Below are 10,961 nucleotides of genomic sequence, written 5' to 3'. Positions count from 1 at the left end.
GAGAGAGAGAGAGGGAGAGAGAGAGGGAGAGAAGGAGAGAGAGGGAGAGAAGGGGAGAGAGAGAGGGAGAGGGAGAGGAGAGGGAGAGAAGGGGAGAGAGGGAGAGAGAGCACTCCCTCTGCTCTTGTGTTCCATGCAAATCCCTCAACAGATTCTACACCAGCTCCCACATGATAAGAGTGATTTCCCTCACAGTTTACAGATTTTAATGTTACTTGCGTCTTAAACTACTCTCCTAGACTGACACCCCAAAACTTCCACCTGTGCACCCTCCCGTCTGGGCAGGTGGAATGCTCCCTGCGGCTCTGCCTCCTTTCAGGCTTCTCTGCTGCAAAATCACTATGTCCCAGCCATACTGCCTTGTGTCTCGAACACAGACCCTTGCTTCTGTGATTGGAGCCCTTGAGTCTCCTGGCCTCCGGCTCAAGACTTTCTGTCTCTGATTGTCATGATCCGTTCCTTCTGAGCCTTCAGGTATCAGTTCCTAATCTATCTCCACCTAGGACCATATCAAGGCTCTGGTGTATTTTCTGCCTAACTCCCATCGCTAGCTGAGATGGACTGATTTTTCTATTCTCCATTAGCAATTCTGTCTGTGTGGCTGCGTGGATGGGCGATGGGTTGGGAGAGAGTTGCAGCTGTCCAGGTGAGACATTACTATGGCAGTCGCAGTGGGTTTTAGAAGCAAGTATTGATGTTTAGACAATATTTGGAGGGTGGTGTTTTTCTTGGTGATTCTTTGTGGGTAGTAAGAGAAAGAGAAGCAAGATGTGTGCTTTTCTGCCCTGGTTTCTGGTTTTCAGGAGATGGATGGACAGGGGGCACTGGCATTCCTCACCAGGAGAGGCAGTTTCCTGGAAAGAAGGTCAGTTCACTTTGCATCTGTGGGAAGAAAATGCTTGAAAATCCTATTTACAGAGCTGTCACACTGGAAAAATAATAATCAAGGAGGGACTGTAATCAGCTCAACGGGGTAACAATAAAAATGGCAACAACAAAAAGAGACAGAAGAGACATAGAGAGAGGGAAAGGGTGAGTGAGAAAGAGGGAGAGAGAGAGAAAGGGAAGGAGGGAGGGAGAGAGAGAGACAGAGAGATGGAGAGGGACACAAAGGGAGAGAAGACCCATGATTCATTTTCTTCCCTGAATTTACTCCCATAATCCTCTTTGTATAACTCTGTTCCACAAAGGTTGAACGGCAAGCTTGGATGTAAAAAAAAAAGTGTGGAGGAAAACCTTAGTTCCGTGGAGGCTGATGGAGGAAGGGAGCTGTCTTGGAAAGAGCCAGGCTCCATGCTTAAGTTTATGGCAAATTACTGTATTTAAAGGGAGAAAAAAAATATAACTTTCCAAATTATGAAAACCATCTTGAGTGTCACAGTAAAATTGTAATAGAGTCTGTGCTCCCAAGAACATTTTTAGCGGCAGAAAATAGAAATGTTGCTCAATTTTATGGCAGAAGGAGACAAGAAGATGTGGAAATCGCAGGACCTTATTCAACTCTGGGCAAATTGGGGAGGATATTTTATGCTATTTGAGAGAAGGGATGATCTCCTTATTTGAATTTCGAGGGGGAAGGAAGGCTGCGGGAATGACTGATAACAGTTCTGTGGTGCATTTGGCAGGAAGTTTTGCTTTTTTTTAATGGAGAAATTAGGGGGAAAGGTGACTTTTATTGCTGAAATTAATTTTATTACCCCACTAACTAGTTCTTTCCTCTTCACTCCCTACATTTGCACAGAGATTTTTTTTTTAAAAAAGGTGCCTAGAAATGCCTTTGCAAACACCATGGTCCTGTAGTCACTAGGGAATCTGTCAGCCCAACGTTACCCTTATAAATATATCCCAGGAAACGGCAAAGCTACAAAGAGACACATAAAGAACGAGGAATCTGATTAAGAAATGAGCATTTATATTTTTACTGGGTTTTTACTTTTAACATAAAGCATCTTGAAAAAAGTTTTATGATTTAGCATTTATGAATGACTAGATTTTAAGAGAATTGTAATATTTTTTTAGGGTATTTCGGCTCCATGAGTTATTTCTTATAGATTCAGATAATGACATTATAAATCTTCCTGTGGAGACAATTACTAAGGCAGAAATGGCCTATTCCCCATTGGCTTTTAGGTTCAGCTCCCTGACATATTACAAGCAGGCTTACCGTGGTCATTAAAAGCTGATCTGGGATTTATTGTACCTCTTTAAACTCTCAGTACTTTGAAAAGTATTGAACAGAAAGAAATGCAAACGGAAGTTACAAAGGGCCCCAGCAAGGCGATCAGGAGACAAGCAGGTTTAATTTATCTATCCAAGACCACCGGAAACGTGAAAAATATCAGAAAATTTGAGCATAGCTATGGCCGTCAAGGGAGGATTGCCACTTACAGTTCCAAACACAGGCTAGGATCACCAGGTAAGGGGCTTCAGCTAAGATACTGCAGAGAAGGTGCGAGGGATTAGTAGAAGGGCCTGAGAGATGGCCCAGATGGAGATCCAGGGCAATGCTACCAGGCCAAGGTACCTCCATTTTATCTGTGACAAACATTGCTTTGGGTTGTGGGTGGAAATAAAGAACTTTCCTACAGATGGTTTGGATTCCTTCTTGATTTTCTCAGACATGGCCAGGTCTTGGTCCTTATACTTCTCCTCCAGGGGTATCACAATACCTTTTTCTGAGCAAAGCTATCTTCATGCCAGAAGGAAGGAAGGAAGGAAAGAAGGAAGGGAGGGAGGGAGAGAAGGAGGGAGGGAGGGAGAGAGGGAGGGGTGACATGGATCAAGATATATTGTGTTCATAAATTAACCCATTGAGTAGAAAATCCTCTGCACAACTATTTAAAGATCATTTTAAGAAAGAGAGTGAGAGAGAAAGATCAGGCAAGAGAAGGGGAGAGGCACCTGAGTTTGGCCTTGAGCGAGATATTTACCTCTATATGCTACAGGAGTGTGCCTCCAGTCTTTGTTGGGTAGATCCCTGAATAGTGTTGGGCTCACTCCTTTCTGCTAGATGAGGATACAAACAAGACTCGAAAATGCTTTTATCACCTTGCACAAGAACCCAGATGCAGGTTCTGGGCTTGTTTATATCACCATTTGAGGCATGCTTAATGTAATAGCCTGGCAGCTTGTTCATTGTTTTTCTTTTGTTGTTGTTGTTGTTGTGTTTAAAGCAATATTCTACTGTATAGCAAACAAAGCTCCACAAAACTGTCAGAAGGTTCTGTTTGTTTAAACTACTTTGTTTTCCATGGCTGGTCCCTTAATATACAGGTTTTAGAGCAAGTAGCCATGTTTTTTGAAGCCTTTTGCCACCCAAGTACTTGAAGAGGGTCACTCGGGTGGTGCCTCTACAGAGGTTGATTTTGGGGGCTACACAGTGCTTTTGGCAAAGGACCCAACCTACAAAGATAGACAGGGAGGGGCTAGGAATAGTGCAAGGGTGTGGAATAATGCAACTTTATTTATAGGAGTAGGTGACTGGTCATGGTTTGCCAGCCTGGGCTTTAAAACAACAAATTTTTCTGAAATTTTTGGAAGCACTTTCCCCCTAGATTTTTGTGAGTATCTCTCCAGTTGAATTTGATGTGTTCTACTAAGCAATTTGTCACCATGAGCACCAAAGGGAACTACCACTGTATCCAGAGAGAATCAAGGCCCAGTGTGCAGTCAGTGTTCAGTATATAAGTGCTCACTACATGGACCAAAATATTAAATGAAGTCACAGCTGCTAATTCCAATTCTTTGAGTTACAAGCTAAGGCCATGTTTTCTCTGGAAACTTTAGAAATATTATCAAGAAATTTACTTTTTTTTTAATCAAAGACCTGTGGGTTGTAAACTAAAATGGAGTTCAAGGCTCGCGAGTTAATTGGGCTTTTTCTCCTGATTGGTTCAGACATCTTGTTCAGACATCTACTCAGGCTAGATTGAATCTGGTTTATATCATCCTAATATACCACAGTTTGTCATATTTCCTACAAATATGAGAGGCCTTGGAACTGAGTTCTCTCTACTTGAGTTTGTAACACCCATGGCCAAGGAAGGTTGCTGTGCACTGTGGAATGTTGGGAGTTGCAATGGATGCCATTGGGCAGTGGGTCGGCATTGTCTTCATTACCTGCAGGCCATGGTTGGGTGATGGGGGTGGAGATGGCTGATGTGATGGAGAAATGGAACCACTTCTCCTTTAACGTGGAGAAGTTAACATTCTTCCCAGTCGCAGTTCATCTTTACTTCTCAACACAGCATATTTGAAAGCCTGGCCTGTGCTCTTTGGTCAGGCCTGTTGTACATGCTGTACCACATGATGTGGCACTGAACGGTATATGATGTGGTGTCCTGTGGCGAAGTGTATGACTCTAGTGGTACTAATCCGTAAAGTTCATTCCCTGAAGTGTCTTGGGTAAAGGGTCTTCTTGCATTAACTGTGCTCTATCTGTGTGTGAGCTGCTTTGAAAATCAATGCCTGGCATTCTCTTTTATTTTTACAGCAAGTTTTAATAGACTCTAAATGCGATGACAGTCGAGAATTTTGGATCGACTTCTGCCAGAAGTCACATGTGACTGAGACACCTCTGTTTTCAGGGACTCAGTTCACTGCTAAGAAGATATACTTACCAGAATTGAAAGGAGTATTTTATTATTTTTACCTTTATTTATTATTATTATTCTAAGGTGATGTACAGAGGGGTTAAAGTTACATAAATCAGGTAAAGAGTACATTTCTTTTTGGTCGATGTCACCCCCTCCCTTGCTTTTTCTCTCCCACCTACAAGTTCTGTAGTTCACTTTCTACACAGTGTCCAGTGAGTACCACAGCTGCATTTGTTCACCCTTTGTCCCTCCATTTCTTTGTCCCCCTCACCCTCCCAAAGACAGCTAATGGAATAAACAAGACAAAAAGAAAAGAAACAAAAACAGCAACACATAAAAAACCTTCTGTTTCCATTTCCTGAAGTTCATTTAGACAAATATTATTTTACATGATCAGATGCCAAGGAGGCTGCCATCACCCCATCACAAGAGGGCGTTTTATAAATCCTCATGGGCTGACACTCAAATTCGCTCCCTGAGATTCTCCTCTGATGGAGGAAGCTCCTGAAGGAAGGAGCTATGCTCAGCAGCTCTCTAGGCCAGCACCTGGCCTTTTCCTTGTGCAGAAATAAGGGAGTCTTTGGCAGGAGATGGGGAATAAGGAAGGTGGGCAAGCCATCAGTGGGACTCAGTCTGTATGTGATTGTAGTAGCCAAATGTCGTTTTTTAATCTCCCCATTATTGCTTTTTCTGAGTTTGGGTTGGAGAAGATGACTCTAGGAATTCTTGAGTGTGTCAGTAGGATCTCACACTTTTTAAAGGTGACTGAGAATGGGCCTTTCATAATAAGGCCTGTCTTTGTCACTCTGTGTGGTCCAGATGTGACCCATTAACCAGCTCAGCTGTGTAGTCTTCCTTGGAACTAACAAATGGGTACCGAAGTGAAGGTACTCTCTTCCACTGAGAGAAGATACTCTCTTCTGCTGGAGTTGATGAGCTTCAGCAATGATCCTAGTGAGAAGAATGTAGGTTCTTCATACCTTCCACCATGTAGAAGATTACGTCCAAGCATAGGTTAGCAATAGCAATGCCCAATAGGAAAGGAAGAGGGAGAGCCCAGATATCATTGCCAGAACTTTGGGAAACATCTTACCCTCAAGTTCCAACTGTATGAGCCAGACGGTCCTCAGCCTTTTAACTTGACCCTTCTAGTTTTTGTCACTTACACCCAAAAGAATCTTGGCCATGATGACCTATTTTTCTATCATTCTTACCTTTGTCTGTTCTCCTAACTTATAGCTCTATGGTATAAATGTTACCATAAGCAACACCTTTTGAGTTTTAGTTGAATGAATTCCTTAAATTAGATTCCATATACTCATTTTTGCAGACCTGGTTAAAATGTAAAAAGCTTAGTTCAATTCACCCTCAGAAATCTATTTTTCTTATGATACTGTTTCTTAATTAGAGAGCTATATCTTGGCTCCCTACTCTTGAGATGCTTATTTAATTGGTTTGGAGTAGTCTGAATGTGTGCTTAAAGAAACACACCAGGTAAGCTAGGATGAAAACCACAGTGATATATTTATTTTAGATTAAAAGTACTTTTATTATTTGCTGGGTTTGGGCTTTCTAAGGGATTTTTTCCTTTTTTTTTCTTTTTGTTGGTTGTGGGGCCTGAACTCTGGGCCTGGGTGCTGTCCCTCAGGTCTTCAGCTCAAGGTGAGCGCTCTACCATTTGAGCCAGCGCCACTTCCAGCTTTTTCTGCTTATATGGTGCTAAGGAATCGGACCCAGGGCCTCAGGCATGTGAGGCAAGCACTGTACCACTGAGCCACCTTCCCAGCCCTCTAAGGGATTTTTTGTTGCTGGTCTCTTTTGAGCTAAGAGGGCTCCATCTTGGGTCATGTAACTATGGAGACTATGTACTGTGGGTCAAGGGGAGGAAACTTCTTTCTAGCATGGGTTTCACATCTCACCTTAGATGACTGGCAGGTATCTGTGAGGTTAAGAAGGGAAGAAGAAGTAAAGCCACATGTGATACTTCTTTCTGACGCTTATGTTCTCAAGTAGCACAGCAGCACACTGAACTGTTTTTGAGTACATTCTATGCCTTCAAGATGTATCGGAGGGCTAGTAATGGGGGAAAGAAGCTAAGACCAGACCTTAGAGATCAGGCACTACAACACATACTCCAATCCACAGGCAGAAAACTACAACTGCCAGTCACATCTGGCCCTCTGCTAGTATTTATAAAGATTTATTGGAATGTAGCCACATTAACTTTATTATGTATTTTATTTTTATGCTACAAAGGTAAAAGTAGTTGTGACAGAGATTATAAAACATGAAAAATTGGCTGCTTCTGTTTTTCTAAGATATAGAGAACATTTGAACTTAATCTCCACTAATCACCATCTCGACCTCTTTTGTAGGCTGCAAAGTTCTCCACAACATTTGTCGTGGTGGCAAGCAGATCTCACAGGATCCATAAGAGCTCCAAAACCCAGGCATGTGTTTTCTTGGCTCTCTGGCAGCTAAGCTTGTAAGGTAAGTTCAAAACCTAGGGTTGGACTGGGAAAGTGAACCAAGTGGTAGAGCCCTTGTCTTGCAAGCGTGAGGCTCTTAGTTGAAGCTCTACTACCACCAAAGGAAAATGTAAAACCTAGGAGTGACCAACCGCGCCATCTCAGACCACTGAGCCTGAAACGTTGCCAAAAAGGAAAGTCAAAAACCTTATAGGAAGTTAAGTGTTGGATTCTCAAGAAATGTAATGTTGCCTTCAGCTCCTTGGAGTAAATTCTGGTTTTGTGGTTAGTATAATGATGGAAAAAAAATCACCGAGAGTCTGAGGGCTCATGGATCTCTTTCTAGGAATTCTTTTTAGAGGTAGTAAAGTGGGCTACTCTGCCAGTCCAAATGTTCATCTCTAACTTTGCCTTCTGGCAAACTACTGATATGAAATTAGCAGATCTTTTCATGCTAGCTTTTGTTTAGGGTTTTTAAATTTGGTTTTTGCATACGTAGGACAATAATACATGTTCTTACAGAGACATTTTTTGCTTGGCCAAATGCTTTGGTATCTTGGAAAGGATTAATCCCATCAAAATTGTTTAAAATAAGCGTTTCTTTACAAATGTGTCCAATTTCTCATTCATGGCCATTACGAATTTGGAAAATTTGTTCCAGTATGTGGTGGGAGGATTCCTCTGCTCTCCCCCCATCCCCCAGGCCCCTCACCCCCACCCAGAATTCATTGAAAACTTTTCACAAAGAGAGACAAAGCAGAAAGAGTCCCTAGGCTTCGGAAGCACAGACGCCAGGTGAGCGGCAAGGATGTCGTTCAGGTGTGGCAATCCTGCTCTTATCTGTCACATGTAGTCTTCCCTTCTTGCTCTCTACCGGATGGAGATTTCCTCCTGGAACCCACCCATTTTGTTTTATTTTTTGCATTTAGAATAGGAAAGAGCTCAAAGATCTGAGCTTTCCCTTTCGTGGGTCTCAGTTGGCAGGAAATGACCCACTAGAGCTTTGTTTGCTCCGAGCACGCCCTCGCCCCATTGCTCGCAGGACTTGTGAGCCCTCCATCCTCCCCTTCACTCTTCAGTCACCGATGTCTGGCCCAGGGAGGTGAGGACATTCTATACTGCGGTGACAGCACAGCTCTTGTTCTGGACTGTGTGATGACCCGGTGTGTCCCCCATTTTCAGCACAGAGAAGATGGAGGAGGAGAGAGAGACAGCCTCAATAGCTCGATTCCCTAGGCCAGATTTCCCCAACGGCCATATACCATATATATTGTGGCAGAGCTTGTTTCCTCTGACATCACCGCACACGACTGTGGCCTCCCTGCCCTCACGAGCATGCGGTCTCCCTGGGGGGATCCCCCACACAGCCTGTGCACACAAGCCATCCAGAGAGATAGTTAACGACTTACGCTGGGGCCATGAAGGAAGGCAGTCAGGTGCATTGGGTGGAGGGAGGTGGGCTGGGGAATCCAGGTACGGGAAGGATCTCACCACCGGGTGAAGATAAGCAAAGCTTGACAGGAAATGAAGAGCAGGTAAAAGGCAACCGCTTGCCCAACACAGATAAAGTCATGGCCCACCCGTGGTCTTCGACAGCAATGGCAAACCTGAGATGCTGATGGTTTTAAAGAGGGCTGGTGGCCTTGCCAGGCCAAGGTGTGTGTGTGTCTGCAGAGGAAGCTTTGTTTTTCCACATCCTCGTTTTCCTCGTATCCTCACCTGAACGCCAGTGGCTAAATGAGGCGGCAGCTCTGGATCTGGGGAAACAAAGAGGACGGTTGCCATAGTAACCGAGGCCACCAGGAGCCACTGCGCACAGCTCCTCCCTTTGCTCTTCAGAATCATCTCTTGAGGGGGAAGACTTGGAGGCCCCTTGGCACCCTGGTGGTCTCCTCCCTCCCTCCGCTGCGGGGTTCCACAGGGCATTAACTAAGCTCTTGGAGGAGAGTTTGCCAATTGTATTCCTTCCCGGGGTTGCAGGAAAGTTAACTTGGGCCTGGGGCCTTAGTTACTGAGCACAAAAGAGAGATAGGAAGGAAGGAAGGAAGGAAGGAAGGAAGGAAGGAAGGAAGGAAGGAAGGAAGGAAGGAGGGAGGGAAGGAGGGAAGGAGGGAAGGAGGGAAGGAGGGAGGGAGGGAGGGAGGGAGGGAGGGAGGGAAGGAAGGAACAGGTTAGATATTTCTAGACTGATAATAATTTGGAAGTATTTTGCATTTCTCCATTCCCATGCCCCTTGATTTTACTTGATTGAGGTTGCTCAATGCGTGTAACACATGCACCAACTTGTGTTTGAGACACAGTGTCTGATTCTATTTACCAGCCAAATCTGCAGTGTTCCCTGTGGTACTGTAATGTAAGTCATTGCCCCAAATCCTGTGACTGATCACAAGTTCCATCATTGGAAAGTGATTTAAAAAAAAATTCATCATGTTCTGATCAATTTTAACAAATCAGGATATCTGTGAAGAGATAATGCTTGACAGCAAATGAATTGAAGCTGTTTTAATTGGAATGAAGTTCTCTTGTGAGAATTTAATGTGGTTTTTTTATTGACATTTCCAGGAATTCATCCCAGATAAGTTAAAAAAAATTTTATGAGATGCTATTCTCTCCTATTTTCTCATACTTGGAAATTACTTCCATTTTAGGGGTGTTGCAAAAGTTTTAATTTATAGGTTTTTTTTTTCCAATCTGGTCCTTAGTTCCATTAATGGGCTATTCTGGAATTTAGGCTAAGACTTGGTCCATTGTTACTTCTGTTTTCATGTGTGTTTGGGAACATCATGGTGATTTGAGTCTGGAGCATCAAATTTAAGGTCAGGTGGAACCAAGTTCTGATGCCAGCTCTACCCCTTTACTGTTTGGGGTCAGATCTGGGCCAGGTTGCTTGACTAGCTTAAGTTAATCTGTCTGTAAAATATGCGTAATATGCTAGGGATGGGAAGTGGAGCCAGGATGCCTGGAGAGTTAGCCTAGCACCAGGCATTCCACTGCTGGTGGCCTGAGCCTGCTCACCTACCCAGCCCCTCAGATCTGGGAACACCCAGATCCCCAGTCAGTTCCTCATTCTTCTCCCTACTCTTTCCAAATAGCACATTTCATTAACAGACATAAGACTTGATAAGAAATAGTTGACAATTAAATTAATTTGATTAATTAAGCAGTTTATTTCTTCTTTCTCTCCATCCTCCCAATTAAGAGAGGAAGAAAGGGGAAGATGGGTAATTTAGTTGCAGGAAACTAGCTAGGAACAGTTCACTCTGCAGCCTCTGAACTTCAGAGTCTGATGGGACTTTTTTCACCAACACCAAAACCTCCATTGCTAGAAACATGAAAGCTTGCCCATACCACTTGGGATTTCTTCCTGATTCTTCTTAAGCCTTCAGTTTTGAGGGGCTCCATCTAGACAGAGTGTCTAACCATGAGTGAAAAGTGAGGCCAGCTTGGACAGACGGGAATGCAAGGAAGTATTCTGGAAATGATTCTGTTACCCAGCTAGAATTCCATAGGATGCCTCTTCCTCCTTTAAAACCATCTCCCATCAGAGATGATGTAGGTAGGAAGGACAGTCCAGAAGGGGTAAAGACTGGAGGGTAGAAGGGCAGAAGGTGGGCGGGCTCTTCTGTGGACACCAGAGAAGACAAGGAGTTCATCCACTGTGGATGTCTGTGGTTCAGGGCCTCAGAGAACTCTGAGAATATCCTCTTTACACTGAGAACATGGCTGGGTTTGTAACACTGCCCTGATAGGAATAGAACTATGTTTGTGGATCATGGTGTAGAGTTGAGGGAAGCCTCATAATATACTGCCTGGATTTATTTTATAATGTGGGAGAATGATCATTTCATTGTGATAATTAATAGTAAATTATATCATTTATGTGAAGCCAACGTAGCAC

Source organism: Dipodomys ordii, unplaced genomic scaffold, assembly GCF_000151885.1.
Source record: "Dipodomys ordii isolate 6190 unplaced genomic scaffold, Dord_2.0 Scaffold75, whole genome shotgun sequence".
Classification (NCBI taxonomy): Eukaryota; Metazoa; Chordata; class Mammalia; order Rodentia; family Heteromyidae; genus Dipodomys; species Dipodomys ordii.
This window is presented reverse-complemented; position numbering follows the sequence as displayed.